This window comes from Biomphalaria glabrata, chromosome 2, assembly GCF_947242115.1.
Source record: "Biomphalaria glabrata chromosome 2, xgBioGlab47.1, whole genome shotgun sequence".
NCBI classification, from domain to species: domain Eukaryota; kingdom Metazoa; phylum Mollusca; class Gastropoda; family Planorbidae; genus Biomphalaria; species Biomphalaria glabrata.
The window spans coordinates 36919778-36937933 of record NC_074712.1 but is presented as its reverse complement, the minus strand read 5'-3'; the positions used below and the strand labels follow the sequence as shown (position 1 = coordinate 36937933).

At 38.1% G+C, this 18156-nt stretch overlaps 1 protein-coding gene across 4 annotated transcripts in view; it reads left to right on the top strand.

Moving 5' to 3' along the window:
* Positions 1 to 6017: 6017 nt before the first annotated feature.
* Positions 6018 to 18156, top strand: part of LOC106058651 (netrin-1-like) — a 136978-nt gene continuing 124839 nt past the window's right edge. Inside the window, exon 1 of one of the 4 annotated variants that reach the window (XM_056020318.1) lies at positions 6018 to 6521. The gene's annotated coding sequence lies outside the window, so the exon portion shown is untranslated. The remainder of the gene's footprint in view (positions 6522 to 18156) is intronic. The other 3 variants (XM_056020319.1, XM_056020321.1, XM_056020320.1) reach the window with 3 other exon arrangements.

The following is an 18156-nucleotide window of genomic DNA, read 5'->3' as shown; positions in this document are numbered from 1 at the left end:
GTGGGGTTTTGTGTTTAAAACTCCCCTCCACGGTGGTTTAGAGCTAAAAAAACACCTCTTCAATATAAAAAAGCAAATTACACACTAAAATAAATTCTATGAGCGTAGCCAAAGGGTTTTTTTTTAGTTTAAACCCCCCTCAGCGGGGTTTGAAGCTAAAAAAATACCTCTTCAATATAAAAAAAAAAGCCAATTGCACGCTAAAAAAATCTATGAATGTTACAAAAGGGGTTTTGAGTTTAAACCCCTCTTCAGTGGGATTTCAAGATAAAAAAATACCTCTTCAATATATAAAAAAGCAAATTACACACTCAAAATCTTTCCAAGACTTCTTGGTGTCCAGACTGTTGAGCCATGAAGATAATTATATTTATAAATTCTATTTTTGAATATATTTGTGTGTGTGTTTTTTACACACGTCAATATCTGCTGTCATTAAAATAGTTATTAGTTTTTTTTCTGTGGCTTTGTTTTGATTTTGCCCTTTCGTATTGCCCTTCGTTTCCTAACCATGACCACCGCTTCACATATATTTCGTGGAGTCAACAGGTCTTTCAATGTAGTTGAAATTCCTGCATCAGATAACTGTTTATTTCTATCAGTCGCATATTTCCGGAAAAATGTCTTTCAAGAAACTGTTGCTTTCGAACTTCAAAAAGATGGCTGTAAGCTTTGTTTGCGAACATTGGGATAACTATGGTGACGCCCTGTCCTTTGTTCTTACTCACGGAAACACAGTTTTACACTCTGCTCGACAATACGCTGCCTACATGAATACTTCCGGCGTTTATGGTGTCGAGGCTGAAATTGTGGCGATGTCTTAATTACTTCCCGCTACTATCACTATTCACTTCCGAGAACGTCCGCATGGCCCTTCTCAAGTTTATAATCCGGGTCAATGTCTTTCCATATCCCTGCTTTTAGCAGTCCTTTGGATCATGGCCATTACGAAACGGCGTATGCTACGCCGCGAGTCGACTAGTTTGTACATATTGTTTTTTTATATGCATTTGTGTATAGTTTAAGGAGGGGATTTAAGGAACTAAACAACAACTGAATACACTTGACTTATTGAATTCTTTCTTTGTTACTATTTTTAGTTTGCAGTTATCATTTTTATTTATTGTTGACCTATCGTCTAATTATAATTTATGAACACTGTTAGCAGTTTTAAATTTTAAAAATATAAACATACAGACAATATATTTTTCAATTTTCTCCGCTTCCACCACACCTATACTGATAAAAGTTATTTTTGACCTCAGTTTGTTTTAGAGTATTCTCATGAATGTAAATTCTTGCTCGCATCAGTATCTGACAGGTCTGATTAGTTTTAGGCCTATAAACATTTCGATCAATTTGGACGTCGTAATAGCTAGTAAATTAAATTCCTGTGAAACTTTTTTATTAAAAATAAATTGGTTATAATCATTTTTGCGAAGAAGGCGCCAAGCTTTGTCTTGATTTGTTATCTCTGTGTGCAATGTCTTGATTTGTTATCTCTGTGTGCAATGTCTTGATTTGTTATCTCTGTGTGCAATGTCTTGATTTGTTATCTCTGTGTGCAATGTCTTGATTTGTTATCTCTGTGTGCAATGTCTTGATTTGTTATCTCTGTGTGCAATGTCTTGATTTGTTATCTCTGTGTGCAATGTCTTGATTTGTTATCTCTGTGTGCAATGTCTTGATTTGTTATCTCTGTGTGCAATGTCTTGATTTGTTATCTCTGTGTGCAATGTCTTGATTTGTTATCTCTGTGTGCAATGTCTTGATTTGTTATCTCTGTGTGCAATGTCTTGATTTGTTATCTCTGTGTGCAATGCACCACTTTTGGCGCATGCCGCATAGGTCGGCCACCCCTGGACTAGATAGATGACAACATTGTCTCGGTTGTCGCCCTTACCTTAACCGTATCAGTGTGATCATCTCATTGTGGGGCAGTAGAAAAACTCTGTAAGCGCGACGAAGACCAATTCTTATCTCGGACTGGATGACCCGCGGTCAAGTTGAAGGATGAAGATCACGTGTTCCCTGGTAACAACTTCATTATACGCAGCCTTGGAAACAAAACAGTTCAAACAAAAGTTTCACTTTACAAGTTGTTAAAACAAATCTGAACAGCCTTTTATATATATATATATATCCTCCTCATTCCTCACTGTGTTTCAAAAGTTTGATTTGTGATAGGGCTAAGGAAGTGTGAACATATAATATTTACAACAGATATGATTAAATTAATACATTTTTACTACTTTTGACAACTGTGAATAGACCTTGCTTTTAATGACCTAACTGTACAAAATGTATCTCTTGTGATAGGAAGGGAGAGTAACCCTTGAAGGATTACGAGCACGACATGGCCTAAATTGTGCCAATGTGCCAAAAACTATCTCTCTCTCTCTCTCTCTCAAATTCTTTCTCTCTTTCTTCTCTTACTTTCTCTCTCTCTCTTGATCTCAGTTCTCCCGCTATCTCGCTATCTCTTCTTCACTCTCTCTCTCTCACTTGATCTTAGTTCTCCCGCTATCTCTTCTTCACTTTCTCTCTCTCTCTCTCTTGATCTCAGTTCTCCCGCTATCTCTTCTTCACTCTCTCTCTCACTTGATCTTAGTTCTCCCGCTATCTCTTCTTCACTCTCTCTCTCTCTCTCTCTTGATCTCAGTTCTCCCGCTATCTCTTCTTCACTCTCTCTCTCACTTGATCTTAGTTCTCCCGCTATCTCTTCTTCACTCTCTCTCTCTCTCTTGATCTTAGTTCTCCCGCTATCTCTTCTTCACTCTCTCTCTCTCTTGATCTCAGTTCTCCCGCTATCTCTTCTTCACTCTCTCTCTCTCTCTTGATCTCAGTTCTCCCGCTATCTCTTCTTCACTCTCTCTCTCTCTCACTTGATCTCAGTTCTCCCGCTATTTCTTCTTCACTCTCTCTCTCACTTGATCTTAGTTCTCCCGCTATCTCTTCTTCACTCTCTCTCTCTCTTGATCTCAGTTCTCCCGCTATCTCTTCTTCACTCTCTTTCTCTCTCTTGATCTCAGTTCTCCCGCTATCTCTTCTTCACTCTCTCTCTCTCTTTCTTCATCTCAGTTCTCCCGCTATCTCTTCTTCACTCTCTCTCTCTCTCTCTCTTGATCTCAGTTCTCCCGCTATCTCTTCTTCACTCTCTCTCTCTCTCTCTCACTTGATCTCAGTTCTCCCGCTATTTCTTCTTCACTCTCTCTCTCACTTGATCTTAGTTCTCCCGCTATCTCTTCTTCACTCTCTCTCTCTCTCTCTTGATCTCAGTTCTCCCGCTATCTCTTCTTCACTCTCTCTCTCTCTTGATCTCAGTTCTCCCGCTATCTCTTCTTCACTCTCTCTCTCTCTCTCTCTCTTGATCTCAGTTCTCCCGCTATCTCTTCTTCACTCTCTCTCTCTCTCTTGATCTCAGTTCTCCCGCTATCTCTTCTTCACTCTCTCTCTCTCACTTGATCTCAGTTCTCCCGCTATCTCTTCTTCACTCTCTCTCTCTCTTGATCTCAGTTCTCCCGCTATCTCTTCTTCACTCTCTCTCTCTCTCTTGATCTCAGTTCTCCCGCTATCTCTTCTTCACTCTCTCTCTCTCTCTTGATCTTAGTTATCCCGCTATCTCTTCTTCACTCTCTCTCTCTCTCTCTCTCTCTCTCTTGATGTCAGTTCTCCCGCTATCTCTTCTTCACTCTCTCTCTCTCTCTCTCTCTCTTGATGTCATTTCTCCCGCTATCTCTTCTTCACTCTCTTTCTCTCTCTTGATCTCAGTTCTCCCGCTATCTCTTCTTCACTCTCTCTCTCTCTTGATGTCAGTTCTCCCGCTATCTCTTCTTCACTCTCTTTCTCTCTCTTGATCTCAGTTCTCCCGCTATCTCTTCTTCACTCTCTTTCTCTCTCTTGATCTCAGTTCTCCCGCTATCTCTTCTTCACTCTCTCTCTCTCTCTCTCACTTGATGTCAGTTCTCCCGCTATCTCTTCTTCACTCTCTCTCTCTCTCTCACTTGATCTCAGTTCTCCCGCTATCTCACTATCTCTTCTTCACTCTCTCTCTCTCTCTCTCTCACTTGATGTCAGTTCTTCCGCTATCTCTTCTTCACTCTCTCTCTCTCTCTCTCTTGATGTCAGTTCTCCCGCTATCTCTTCTTCACTCTCTCTCTCTCTCTCTCTCTTGATGTCAGTTCTCCCGCTATCTCTTCTTCACTCTCTCTCTCTCTCTCTCTTGATGTCAGTTCTCCCGCTATCTCTTCTTCACTCTCTCTCTCTCTTGATCTCAGTTCTCCCGCTATCTCTTCTTCACTATCTCTCTCTCTCTCGATCTCTCTTTCTTTCGCCCCCCCCCCCTTACCCTTTCATTTTTTCTCTCCCTCTTTCTCTCTCTTTCAAATTATTTACTCTCTATTTCATTGTCTCTTTTTGTCTCTTTCCATTTCTCGCTCATTCTTTCTTTTTATTGTGTTTTTTCCCTTTCTGGTCTCTCTATCTGTTTTTCTCTATTTCTACCTCGCTCACTCTCTCTCTAGTTTTCTAATTTTCTCTAATTCTTCAGTTCTTTCTTTTAAATGTCTCTTTCATTCTTTTTCTCTTTCTTTCATTTTTACTCCTTCTCGCTCTCCCTTTCTTCTCTCTAATTGTCACACATACTTTCTTTCTCGTGCTCTCTTTTTCTGTCACCTAATTTCAAATTCTCTCTTTTTCTGTCACCTAATTTCAAATTCTCTCTTTTTCTGTCACCTAATTTCAAATTCTCTCTTTTTCTGTCACCTAATATCAAATTCTCTCTTTTTCTGTCACCTAATATCAAATTCTCTCTTTTTCTGTCACCTAATATCAAATTCTCTCTTTTTCTGTCACCTAATTTCAAATTCTGTCTTTTTTTTTGTTTGTTTAAATTTTCTTTCTCATTGACTTTTTTCTATCTTTTTTTTTTCTTACTTTCTCTTCTCGTTTACTTTCTCTTGTACTGTCTCAACTTCCATTTCCCTCTTCTCTCTATCCTCGTCTTTCAATGATTTGTTTTCTCTTATTTCACGCTTCCCCCTCTCTTACTGTCTCTTTCTCTCCCGAGACTTGCTCTAACCATCTCTGCTAGCTGACCGTTGAGTTTCAAAAACTTTCTCGAGAGCGTTATAAGTTATATTTGTAACGTGAACTGTTCAACTCTTGTTTATTTAGTTGAGAGCTAAAGAGACAAGTATCAAGTTTGCTTTTTATTTGTTTGCATTTTGCTCCGCCCCTGTAACTGTAAGCTAATATATGTTATATAAAAGCTATCTTGCCTTCTGTATATAAAAAGAATGGCTTCTAATTTGTATATTTTTTTAAAGTAACAATCTTAGTGAATACATTCTTGGGATATTGAATAAAAACTGGAATGTGGATCTAGACTTCGATCTAGTCAAAAAGAAGTGGTGCCGACTCTGCCGGAAAGTGAAGCAATTTTAACATTGAGTTCAACGGCGGAGGTGTGGCTTATTGTTTTGCCACGCCCATTCGCGCCCTATGGTTGATTGATTGGAGTACAACCACGTGTTTATCAGCAACTGAGCGAAAAATAAATTCTGCAGACTGTCTTCATCTAGCTCGCGGCGTCGGTCTCACCCCTCTCCTCTCCACTTTTTTAGTTCCCTACTCGTATCTGGTATCAGCATTAAGCTTCTTGGAATACAAGTCCTGTTATTATTAACCATTTATATTGTTTCGTGTCGTTTTGAAGGTAGATCTATATTTTGTTATAGTAACAAACACGTCTGACATGTATTTGGATGGAGTGACTGTTCCTAGTTCTGCTGTTTCCCATCTAAAGTATGTTGACCAAAAAAAAATCTGTCTCGTCTGTAACACAAGCTGTTTTTTTTTTTTTTTAAATCTCCACTGTTGAACCTGGGCTTCTCTAAGTAATGCGCACTGTGCCTCCTTCTTGGGGCCGCCAAAATACCAGCGTAGCCCGCTGTCCTCCCCCCTCCCGCCACTTCTCCGGCACCACTGCTACCCTCGCCCATCCACACCCCGCACCACCGACGCGGCAGTCTCAGCTCTCCACCCCACCCCCCTTTTCTTCAGTTCGCCACCACATCCTTTCGTTAATCTCCGTGTAGATGTCTGAAGATCTGCGGGGGTATTCGTGGACAGAAGTTCCATGTGTAAGTCGGTGGAAACGAGTCATAAGTTTGTTAACATATTATTAATATCCTCGCTTCTCAATAGTTCATGTTTTTATTTCTGGTCTTTCCTCCGTTCCACACCGGAACGAAAACAGAGTCTAGTTGATCTTGTGTGTCTGGATTCCGTTTTTCATCAGTGCTGGGACTGACGGAGCAATTGTGTGTGTGTGTGTGGAAATGATTTCATTGTGAGCTTTTAAAAGTGTTTGTGTCTGTGCTCACACGCGTGTGTGTGTGCGTGATTTCTTTTTATCTTTCATTCTACTTATGAATGCAAAGCGTGAGGTGACTGGAATAATTGATTGGATTTGAACGTCTGGCTAGCAGAGAGGATAGGCTGCTTAACACCTGTGTCAGGTAAGATCAACTTGGATTTTTTTGATAAAACTTACCAAACTTTGTGGAACTTCTGCAGGCTGAAATAATTCAGTTTTTGTTTTGTTTACTTTTAGTCCTAGTTAGATCTAGATCTAGACCTAGATTGTGCCTAGATTGAAATGTAGTTCTAGATCTAGAGACTACATCTAGATCTAGATCTAAATGGAATTTTAGCTCAGATTAGAATAAGATCTACATCTAAATCTACATCTAGATCTATTTTATTTATGCCTAGATTTAGATCTGTGTCTATTCAGATCAGGAGTCTAGGTCTGAACGTAATCGAGACGAAGTTATTTGCCATATTACTATTTAGGTATTCTTAGATACAGATCTAGATCTAGACTATATGAGTATATCACTAGATATATTTCTAATTGCCCAGATCTAGACTCCTAACTATAAATTACACCTTCGTAAACTAGATCTAGATAATCTACATATAGATTTTATTCGTCTTCTTGATCTGTTATAATTTCTAGTGAACCCTTCCCCTAGTGTATGCTTCATTGAGTTCATCTTAGGCTAAGACTTCTGGACTGTAGTCTATGTTCTTGTCTAGCAGGCCAGTAGAGACAGTGAAGCCGAGATAGCAAAGTGAATTGAATTGTAACGATTGAACAACTTCTAGATCGTAGACATCATTTTGAGAGCACGTAGATCTAATCTACATAACAAGGGCGTATTAAAATTTCAGTTCCAACAAACAAACGTAAGCCAGTAGGCTAGATACCGGTATATATATATACAGTGCCGTTAGAGAATGGAATGGGTTGCCTGAATCAGCTTGGAAACCCAACGACTTAGTAGAGCTTAAGTCATTGATTAACATGCATGACTAGATTGACACATGAAATGCGTAATTATTTTCTTTTTTGAAGTAACGTCTCTCTCTCTCTCTCTCTCTCTCTCTCTGTATATATATATATATATATATATATATATATATATATATATATATATATATATATATATATATATATATATATATATATATATAGAGAGAGAGAGAGAGAGAGAGAGAGAGAGAGATACAGATCAGATATAGATATACAAGTCCTTGATACTTAAAGACATAAATGCAATTTTTACACATTTTAAAATATATTTATTTGTTTTATAATAATAAAATATGTAGAACTAGATTCTAGATTTTCGGTTCACAAATGAGTTTGATCTCTGGATTTGTATGCTATTAGTAGGCCTATGTACTTAGATTTACACATTATCGGCCCACATTAGCTAAGGCTATAGCATGATTTTAAAACATACCACATACCAATGCTATAAAACCTTGCTAATGATAGAGCTCTACGTTTAAACCAAAAAAAAAAAAAAAGAGACAATTCTGTGTTGATCTTTCCCTTTTATTTCTCACAACTTTTGGATTTCTTTCCAACCAAAACGTCATACAAATCATTCTTCGATTGCTTCCTCCGTTAGAAATTAGCATATCGATTTGTTAGATCTGATTATAAATTCATTTATCTAAACCTACTGACCTACAGATCAATACTTGGACCAAAGTAAAAAGAGAAATATTGTCTAACACATTGGCTGAAATCTATTTGGGCAGATGAGTTGGCATTCACGTGAATTGTGTTTCTATTTACATCTATGGCAGTAAGATATTCATTGATTTGGTCTCTTATAGAGTTTGATTGCTTCCAGATACAATGTAGACGCAGATTGCAATAGACGCTCATCGGGGGCCATAGACTCTAGAATAGACAGGGTTGTCATTTGTCTAAATACTATTTCAAGAGTTTAGACCATTCGAGTAAATCCTAAACAGTTCCGTATTCCATCGCGCCCCCCTCCAACCAGATTCAAATTGAACAACATAATTCAATAATTTTTGCTAATTTTGAACAAGCAGAAATACATAGCGGTGTCCGTGTTTATTTCAAAAGATAAATAAACAACAACAGCAACAAAAGGCCAATACAAATGAAGTAAACATTTTTTAGCCCCCTGCCTATATATACGTATAGTAAAATTGCCATTGTCGTTAAATTTTCTTTTTTCTTTTTACATCATTGATTTTGCCCATTCTTCTTCATGCTAGTTAATCAGCGAGAAGTTTTTACATTTATTTACAATTTTTCCCAAGTAAAACAAGACAATATTGAACTAACCCTAAGAGAACTGAAAACCATTTCGTTTCATTCCAATCTGATAGCTCCTCGTACCAGTGGTCATTTCTTGGTATATGGACGATGTATGATATAACTGATCTAAATGTTTAGTCATCTAAAATCTACAAATTATTGAGCTGCTTTCTTAGCTGTTCCCTGCCCACGTAATATGTTTCATGCGGAATATAAAGATTTGCGTAGTAAATTTATTTGAACTGTTTGTAAACACCGGGGCACACCATTACTGTATTACATCTACAGATCTTGACCAAGTATTCGTCTGATATTTTCTTTACTATGTAATAGACATTTGGCCACATCTCAGCTGACGGAGCCCCAAATATTTCAATGTGAGCCAGTTAACACTCAGCTAAGCTCCTAGCACACCTTGTATCTAGCCACTTTCTGCCTGTGCAGATGAATAGATTACGACGTAATAAGAAACTGTTTCACACCCAGAAGGAAATTGTTGCTAATTATATCTGACGGGCGAGGGTCTACCTCCATTGAGTCCAGTTCAAGGTTCTCAGTAATTAAATAAACCCACTTCCATTTAACATCTTCACCATACACAGTCATTAAATAGTCTCACTTTTCATTTAACTTCTTCACCAAACACAGTAGTTAAATAGTCTCACTTTTCATTTAACTTCTTCACCATACACAGTAGTTAAATAGTCTCACTTTTCATTTAACATCTTCACCAAACACAGTAGTTAAATAGTCTCACTTTTCATTTAACTTCTTCACCAAACACAGTAGTTAAATAGTCTCACTTTTCATTTAACTTCTTCACCAAACACAGTAGTTAAATAGTCTCACTTTTCATTTAACTTCTTCACCATACACAGTAGTTAAATAGACTCACTTCCATTTAACATCTTCACCAAACACAGTAGTTAAATAGACTCACTTCCATTTAACTTCTTCACCAAACAAAGTAGTTAAATAGTCTCACTTTGGGTTAACCTTGTCATCACAAAAAGTAGTTGGACTACATCGTAAGTCAGTGCATCTGCTGGGCAGATAACTTTAGGATAATGTCACGCTCAAAAGTCCCAGGCTTATCTTTCCTTGACACCTCGGCTTAACCCTCGAAGCTGTGAATTCGTTAGGTTGGCTACTCCATACGTCTGGCTGGACGTTAGGTCCAGTTTTGTCCTCCGCCCCTCTTCCTGTTTCAAGACCAAACTTCTTCATCCGTTTCACTCCGTCTGTTTTTTCAGAAAAAAAAAGGTTTATGAAAGCATATGTGTCTGTCTTTATATTTTGTGTGTGTGTGTGTGTCTGACTGTCTGTCTGGCTGGCTTGATATCTCTGTGTGTGTGTGTGTCTTTATATTTGTGTGTGTGTGTGCGTGTGTGTGTGTGTGTCTGACTGTCTGTCTGTCTGGCTTGATATCTGTGTGTGTGTCTTTATATTTGTGTGTGTGTGTCTGTCTTTATATTTGTGTGTGTTGACAGTATTTTCGGGTATATAACCGAGGCGTGGTCTCGATATAACCCGCAACACTCGTATACACCACACAAATTACAAAATAAATAAAAACAAAATTGTACAACTCGCACCCTGTTATACCCCGCAAGCGTGACTTGCCGTCAAACTGAGTTTACTGGTATATAAAGTACTATCGTCGGTACTATTTGTTTTCTTGAAGTCTAGAAGGAGATGTTCTTAAAGCTTTCCAATGTACATTTCACAACCACACACATAGGAGGTATAAGTTTCCGTGACAACAACAACAAGAAAGAAACGTGTCTAACTGGTAGGTGATATGTGGCACTACATGACGGTGTAAGAAGGGACAGAGATGCAAGCAGTGTCTCTATAATGTTATATAAATGTGTTTGATGCCAATGAGAAGTTCTAGTTCTAGAAATCCGAGATAAACAGAATGCTACTTCATGAGCAGGATATTTGTATACAACTATCGGAGAACGTCACACTAGATACTTTCCCTAGAACTCTTCAATTACGTTTGGGCAAATAAAATCCGCGGGCCGTGAATAGCCAACGCTGTAAAGTTTGATGAACTACTTTGTGTCTGACTCCCCCCCCCCCCTTCCATCAAATGTAAGGACTATATGAATTAATGCAATGTGTTTTTTTTTTTTGTATAGATGGATTAGAAACAGAGATATTGGCCCTAGCCTAACATTCAAGTATTCAACAATCATTTTGAACTTTTTTTTTTTACAATGGAATTGGAAAGAAATTAATTAGCAATGGTTCAAGTAATTTTTAGCGGCCCCCGAAAGGGGAAAAGACGCTACTAGTTTTGTGTGAAATGTCTGTCCGTCCGTCCCGTTTAGATCTCGTAAACTAGAAAAGATATTGAAAATCCGACATCACAATATTTTAGACCATTCAAAGTTCTGATGCAACGGCTACTTTTTGTTTTCCTGAAATCGAAAATTCTAATTTTTAAAATCAGTTATGTAAGCAGTTTTTTAAAGAGAAAAAGCTAATTAGTATGCATTATAAGTTAGACCTAATTTAAAACGAATAGTAATCTTGTAAACTCCATTTTCAGGAAATTTTTTTTTGTTATATATTTAAAAAGATTCGAATATGAGATTGAGCCTGTTCAAAACAATTACATTAATTATTCCGAACCGAGGGTCCCAGGTTCGAATCCTGGTGAAGACTGGGATTTTCAACTTCTGAGTCTACCCAGCTCTAATGGGTACCTGACATTAGTTGGGGAAAAGTAAAGGCGGTTGGTCGTTGTGCTGGCCACATGACACCCTCGTTGGGGCACTACACAAGATCTGTTAGCCTTCTTTCTCCATTCTTATCTCTCATTTGTCTTTGATATAATTTCATTCGGATGTTCTTTCTGAAAATATTGAAGCCTGCCTGGGTGGACCAGTGGTCGTGCGGTTTGCGCACTGGACTGTCGTTCGGATTTATCGACGGTCAAAGGTTCAAACCCTGCCTGCTCCCATCCCCCGTCGTCCTGCGGGAGGTTTGGACTAGGAAGTAAACTATCTTCAACTCTGAAGGAACATCCGAATTATGTAAAACATTTTACTTCGGGGGCCGATTTTGAGTTTGTGTTTCCACACAAACTGTCTTTTGTAACCTTGTTATTGTTAGTTTCTCAATTAAAAATGTTATGGAAGCTAACAGAGAGGCTTGTATTTCACATGTGAAGTTAACATAGACAGTTTGGTTTCTATTTGAACGATGGTGTCTATTTGGCATGTTTTCTAGTCGACGATGATGTCCATTTGGAAGATGGTCTGTTTGACGATGGTGTCTTTTTTGAATGTCTATCTTTCAGTTTGTCTTTTCCTAAAACTATGATTTTAAAGGAAAAATATTCGTCTATATGTTTTGTTGATCACATGACATCATTAGGCACCGATGTTGACCCTCCGCTTACAGACACACACTTGACTTAATGAGATAATTATTTAGAACCTGATGTCATTGCGAGACTTAATGTATTGTTTATTTTGTTGTTATTTGGACATGAAAGAGTTATATCCCTTTGTTTATATATTCCCAGAGTATTAATGTGAACAGTCTGCACGTGATGTTGCCTGACTGTTATGAACATTTGTTTTGTGAGTAGTTGAAGTTTGTTGTTTTCTGGACGTGGAAGTGGACATTTGTTTTGTGAGTAGTTGAAGTTTGTTGTTTTCTGAAAGTGGAAGTGGACATTTGTTTTGTGAGTAGTTAAAGTTTGTTGTTTTCTGGAAGTGGAAGTGGACATTTGTTTTGTGAGTAGTTGAAGTTTGTTGTTTTCTGGAAGTGGAAGTGGACATTTGTTTTGTGAGTAGTTGAAGTTTGTTGTTTTCTGGAAGTGGAAGTGGACATTTGTTTTGTGAGTAGTTGAAGTTTGTTGTTTTCTGGAAGTGGAAGTGGACATTTGTTTTGTAAGTAGTTGAAGTTTGTTGTTTTCTGGAAGTGGACATTTGTTTTGTGAGTAGTTGAAGTTTGTTGTTTTCTGGAAGTGGAAGTGGACATTTGTTTTGTGAGTAGTTGAAGTTTGTTGTTTTCTGGAAGTGGAAGTGGACATCTGTTTTGTGAGTAGTTGAAGTTTGTTGTTTTCTGGAAGTGGAAGTGGACATTTGTTTTGTGAGTAGTTGAAGTTTGTTGTTTTCTGGAAGTGGAAGTGGACATTTGTTTTGTAAGTAGTTGAAGTTTGTTGTTTTCTGGAAGTGGACATTTGTTTTGTGAGTAGTTGAAGTTTGTTGTTTTCTGGAAGTGGAAGTGGACATTTGTTTTGTGAGTAGTTGAAGTTTGTTGTTTTCTGGAAGTGGAAGTGGACATCTGTTTTGTGAGTAGTTGAAGTTTGTTGTTTTCTGAAAGTGGCAGTGGACATTTGTTTTGTGAGTAGTTGAAGTTTTTGTTTTCTGGAAGTGGCAGTGGACATTTGTTTTGTGAGTAGTTGAAGTTTGCTGTTTTCTGGAAGTGGCAGTGGACATTTGTTTTGTGAGTAGTTGAAGTTTGTTGTTTTCTGAAAGTGGCAGTGGACATTTGTTTTGTGAGTAGTTGAAGTTTGTTGTTTTCTGGACGTGGCAGTGGACATTTGTTTTGTGAGTAGTTGAAGTTTGTTGTTTTCTGAAAGTGGCAGTGGACATTTGTTTTGTGAGTAGTTGAAGTTTGTTGTTTTCTGGACGTGGCTGTGGACATTTGTTTTGTGAGTAGTTGAAGTTTGTTGTTTTCTGCAAGTGGAAGTGGACATTTGTTTTGCTGTCTTTTCCTATTGTTATTAAATGTTATTTCCTGGATATTAAATGTTTCATTTCGTGTATATTTGTATTTTAATTATTGAATATTTACCGTTCTTCAGAGATGGAAGATACCCCTATTGAGTCCAGTAAAGCTTCTGACACATGGGGCAATGTAAAGACCCCACAAAACACGGTCATACTATCAGTTTTATAATTGAAACACAAACACGCTGTAGACAGCTGCAAATGAAATTCTAAAAGCTAATTGAGAAACAATCATAATTGAGACGAACCACAAGACTTAATGCCAACAACGATTTGAAAACAAGTTTGCACAGTTAGCAGCTCCAAGTGTAAATAAAACACACACACATTCATTTTTTACCTTTTTCAATGTAATAAAAAATTGTTATGCAGTCAATTAATAACTGTCCGATTATGCAGTATATATAGTAACAGGGGAGATAGACGTTTGTTGTTTAATTAATTGGGCTTTATGTCTGCTCATTAAAAAAAAAGACAAGACTAATAGGCTAAGTTCAGGGGTGACAACTCGTTTTAAGCCTGGAGTAGATTTGTTTAAAGTTTATCAAAGTGTTTACTACATGTCATCTAATTCAATGTACGTCAGTAAAAGGGTACCAAACATTCCAATTCTCGGCTTGACTCACAGAGGAAATTATAAGCCCCTCCCCCATTACTTTATATCGCTTGCTCTTGCTTTTCAATTTCTTTATTTTTTCCTTGTCAAGAATGTAGACTGGATCTTGAATATCAAAGGTAAAGAAAGAGAAGATTGCCGTGTTTCAAATTGATGATGAGCTGACAATATTTAACAAGAATTAACTAACAAGAATTAACAATAAAATTGTGTGTAGGAACTGATTACTTCCTCAACGGTCCTCAAAACGATTTTATTTTAGTGCCTAGCAACTGGAGATCTTGAGATACAGATTCAAATATCTCCAGAAAATGTGGAAACTTTGTTTTTTTTTTCTTTAAAATGAACCCATGAGATTCAGTTGGATGTTAACTTAGTGATAAGGTCGCTGGCAAGGAAATTACTTCCTTAAGTGTTGAAAGGCTTCTTAAACAATATAGTATAGTATAGTAGTCCAATAAACTCTATTGGAAGCTGACTGATTTGGAAACCACTGCGCAGTTCATCTCAGATACTGGTCTAGTCATATGAACCCTCCAACATAACAAAGAGAATAAAGAAGCCCGGTATACTGATAATACCAAGTTCTTTCTAGCCGCCCTTTCAAATAATCCGCCTTTGATACTCCGGTGTCAACCAAAAATTTTGTTTAAAAAAGAATCTTTTTCATCGATTATACTACAGAAACAGGGCCGGTCCTTTACAGACGACAGCCCGGCGATGTAACTGAGAAACTCATCTGTAATCTTCGTACCATTTACTGCCAGATAGTTGGAACATTAAGTCATAAATTCCGTCCCGTCGTGCAATGGAACGCTTTAAGGGACATTGTAGCAGACGATCATTATCAGACGACATGCTCAATTAACTACGCAGTACTGCAAGTGTGTGCATGCATGGGGTGGGGCATTCACATTCAGAAATAAAGGAAGAGTACTGGAATGATAAAGAAGAAAAGCATGGGAGTTGGACGTGCTCGAGAGTTGGAAGTAAACACCAACTTTTAGACATGGCACAACCGAGTCCTTTATTTGCACCAGATCTGGCACAACCGAAGCCTTTATTTTCGTCAGATCTGGGGTAGATGTAACAGACTCCACTATATGCACCGGATAGGTAAAAATGGCTGAAAGTGTACAAGAAGTAATGTACATAACATTATGTTCTCTTCTTTCTTCTTGGTTGTTGTTTTCTTCACTTTCCCGTCAGCCCATTCTGTGGTTCTTGGGCTAGGGTTAACCCTGTCCTTGGGCGTTGAAATACTTTCCATCGTTCTTCTCGGCTGATTGCATTTCCCCCCCCCCCCCCCTCCTCGAGTCTGTCAAAGATAGGCCAGATGCCATCCTTCCTTTGATGTCTTCCTGCTAGTGTGTCTTGACTGCTAGTGTATCTTGTCTGTTAGTGTTCTTGTCTGCTAGTGTGTCTTGACTGCTAGTGTATCTTGACTGCTAGTGTATCTTGACTGCTAGTGTGTCTTGTTTGTTAGAGTTCTTGTCTGCTAGTGTGTCTTGACTGCTAGTGTATCTTGACTGCTAGTGTATCTTGACTGCTAGTGTGTCTTGACTGCTAGTGTATCTTGACTGCTAGTGTGTCTTGACTGCTAGTGTGTCTTGTCTGTTAGTGTTCTTGTCTGCTAGTGTGTCTTGACTGCTAGTGTATCTTGACTGCTAGTGTGTCTTGTTTGTTAGAGTTCTTGTCTGCTAGTGTGTCTTGACTGCTAGTGTATCTTGTCTGTTAGTGTTCTTGTCTGCTAGTGTGTCTTAACTGCTAGTGTGTCTTGTCTGTTAGTGTTCTTGTCTGCAGCTGTAGCACAGTTTTAGTTTAAAACACGACCACTTCAGCTTTAGGTTTGAGAAAATCTTCAATGCGTCGATTATGTGTTGAATCTATTTTGCCCAGACCTAGTCTTCGTTTGTTCGCCATTGCGAGTATAAAATATGCAGACATGTCGAGAAACATTGCACGTTACGTGACCACATTGCAAGTGTTCAAGTGTCAAACTTCTTGCGGAAAGTGTGCAGGACTCATCACTGGCATTAGTTACACTTGGCTTTCTGTCTTCTTCCTAAATCTGAAACTCTTTGGTTTGGTTCAAAGTTGATTTTTTTTTTAAAGCTGTAATCTTATATTTGTAGTGCTCAAAATATTCAATCTTGCATTTTGATCTGTGTGGCTTACCACTTTAAATACGAGTTTTGTAGGCAAACAGTTTCCTGGTTTAGTCCAGCAACTCTTGGTTGGTCCTTCTTCTTCTCCAAAAATAAACAAAAAATCCCCGGCTTCTTTGAAAGAGTTCTTCGAGTTTCTATCATTTTATTTCATAGCAACACACCGACCATGAATTGACGACCACGAAGGATCTCCACAAATCAACCATGAATTGACGACCACGAATGATCTCCACAAATCAACCATGAATTGACGACCACGAATGATCTCCACAAATCAACCATGAATTGATGATCACAGATTGATGTCAATAAGTTGACGACTACAAATCAAGTATGATTTGAGAACCACAAACTGACCGTCATTTTATGGTCACAAATCGACCAGTTTATAAATGAAATAGCAACACCGATGCTCAGCTTGATTTGGTTATTTTTTGGTTTCCATTGTATTTTTCTGGTCTTGCCATTGACCCATTGACTTCAGGACACTTGAGTTAAATACAATGTAGGATCATGTATAAATAAAGGACATACACCATGCTGTTTGTATAGATTGAATTAATAATGCAGTAAAATTGTATCATGGTGGTTATATGTATCACTTGGCTAAATAATACCAAGATAAAAGTGAAAGTTGGTGTTTTTAAACTCGTAGGCGGCCGCTTGGAAATAATAATTAAAGTGGTAAACAACACAGGTCAAAGGGCAGGTTTTGAACTTTGGAGAACTACAAAAGTAAAGGAAAAAATAAGATGAGACAACTCTTCTTGTATTTCCATAGAAGGAAATGCCAAGCGTACCTTTAGGTTAGACTATCAAGAACTACAATTCCTATTTTCCTTCGGAAAAAAAATGTACTTTCAGTAGCATCTAATACGCGAGGTCCTTTAAACGGCCATATACTAATACGACAGGCCTGAACAGCTTCAACTAGTTGAACATTGCACATGAATTACAGTGGCTATCATCCCCTTGTTCGATTAGGAATTGTAGGAATACACGAACGACTACCTATTAAATTTTGTTTTAAAATTGCCTTTAATTATGTGCATACTTTTAGTTTTAAAGCAATAACATATTCTCTTGATAAACAGTTAGTAGCGAATACATAAAAAAAAACAACAAACAACTCCTCGCAAATAAGTATTAGATCTAGATCTAGATATATAGTTCTAGATCTATATAATTTTGAAAAAAAAATTAGCCGCAAGTGTACTTTTTTCTTTTTAAGTAGGCCTAGGCTACAAAATATGGTGAAATCGGGTTTTTCATAGCACTTTTAAGTTATTTAGCACTAAACGTTACAAATGGACAGAAAGAATACACAAACTAATATCGGCTTTTCCCCTATCCAGGGCCCGCTAAAACATGAGTGTGCTACGCCACTAAATCATAAGTTCTATTTAATATCCGCGCATTCCTAGCTTGAGGATCGTCAACACGAGCGATTAGTAAAGTAGATCGAGTGCGTAGAAGCTCAGATCTGCTTCAGTACCGCCATGACCCTTGGCAGACTAGAAGCAAGAAGGCGAGGGAAAATTGAAACGCAAACCGCTGACCGAGTCACACGAAGTAGCAACGGCTGTAGCCATTGTAAACAGTAGAGGTCGGATATTTTAACTGTACAGCCGATATTGTCTTTCCCTTGGCTTGTTTCCCTCTGTGTTAGCCCCCGGTGTTACCTGCCCCTGTCATATTTAACCCCGGCTTACATTCTGGGAAACTTAATCAACGGAGCTGTTTATTTTATTGGACTCCCCACTCCAACACGCATCCTCTTTTGTGTGTGTGTGTGTTTCTTTTCTTCTTAGGAAGCTAGAACACAAAAATAATCCTGGATCTGTGTTTGTTTTCTATACGTTTTGTTTTGTGTTCGCTTGTTTAGTGCTTTCAAATAAGGTGCTCACTATAGCGCCGAGTATGGAGCTTAGAACAGTGCGCACTAGAGCTCCGATGATA